The sequence below is a fragment of the Elephantulus edwardii genome, unplaced genomic scaffold, assembly GCF_000299155.1.
Source record: "Elephantulus edwardii isolate Elephantulus edwardi_28Jun2011 unplaced genomic scaffold, EleEdw1.0 scaffold00418, whole genome shotgun sequence".
In the NCBI taxonomy this organism is placed as follows: domain Eukaryota; kingdom Metazoa; phylum Chordata; class Mammalia; order Macroscelidea; family Macroscelididae; genus Elephantulus; species Elephantulus edwardii.
The window spans coordinates 705,992-707,418 of NW_006400168.1; the positions used below are offsets into that span (position 1 = coordinate 705,992).

The 1,427-nt window shown below is 46.3% G+C and overlaps 1 pseudogene; it reads right to left on the reverse strand.

Moving 5' to 3' along the window:
• Nucleotides 1–279: 279 nt before the first annotated feature.
• Nucleotides 280–703, reverse strand: LOC102850854 (annotated as a pseudogene).
• Nucleotides 704–1,427: the final 724 nt, after the last annotated feature.

The following is a 1,427-nucleotide window of genomic DNA, read 5'->3' on the forward strand; positions in this document are numbered from 1 at the left end:
GGTGCCGTCAAGTCGAGTACAACCATAGGGTTCATAGCAAACCTGTGAACACCAGATCTGAACCTTGTCCCAACCTCACACTTCCTGACATACTAGAGCCCATTACAGCAGTCACTGTGTCAATCCACCTGGTTGAGGGTCTTCTTCTCCTTCACCGACCCTCCACCTTTCCAAGCATCATTAAGCATTTAGCAACTAGCTGAAAACCCTATGGGCTAACACAGACAATCTATGATATATAACCCCAGGGAGGAGTCCATGGAGAGAGCAGCCCATGGCTTAGACCAGGAGCTTCTCAATGGACTGCTGAATGGACTGGATCTGCTGCTTCCTCTGTGAGGCCTCCTTGATGGTGACAGAGCAGGCGATGACAGGCCTGGACACTCCCCAGGGCCTGCTCGGAACACAAGAACACATAGGGCACGTTCTTATCTTCACACAGCAGAGGGAGGTGCAGGATGGTCTCCAACGGCTCAGCATCGTGCCATCATGATGAACTTGGAGATGTCTCTGTTGAGGGTTTTGGTGGCTGTGTATTGTTGGCTCTGCGAAGCCATTTGACTGTGTGGATTATAACAAGCTCCACCTCATTGGCTCCTTTCTGAAGCTGCTGGAAGGACTGCTGGATGAGATACAGCAGCTTCTTGGTAAGGTGGACATCCGGCAGGGGATAGGCTTTCGGATTTACATCTGCCTCAATCATGGCTCTGGTTCTGCTGCTTAGGCTCCTTTTTATTTTATTTATTTTTTTGTTTTGTTTTTAAAGCTTTTATTTTAACTAATGGATGTAGATGGACTTTAGATTTTGTTGAAAACAGCCACATCCATGGACTGCACAGTGTCCTGTTCTTCCAGTATATGTGGGCCAACTTTATCATCTTCAACTTTACACTGTATTTGAAGCTTCTTCATTCCATATCCCACCAGTACTAACTTAGAAGAGCCCCAGACCAAGCCTTCTCCCTGAATTCTTCTAGCCATTCCAATTTGGCCATGTTGGTTCCATCATCCCAAGATTTCACATCTAATAAGATTGCAACAAGTGCAGGGTTTTGGCTTTCTTTAACTCATCCTGTGCAAGACGTTCTTCTCTTAGCTTCTTTGCCTTCTCATGTTCCTCCTCCTCCTCAGACCTAAAGAGATCAATGTCATTGTCATGTTTGCTGTCTGCAGCTCCACTTCGTGTGGTGTCTTCCTCATTAGCATTTCCTTCTCATAAGACTTGAGTGTGATTATAGCAACATAGAACATGACACAGGTAGGTAGGTGGGGGGCAGAAGATGGCTTCAAACACCACTACATCTGCTTGCAATAATGGTACATACCCCTCAATGCAGCTCTTATCGACCAGGTAATCATTGAGGATCTGGAGGCCAGTTATGGTCTTGAGGTCTCCAAAACCCATGAGATTAGCTGTATCTGGAGCT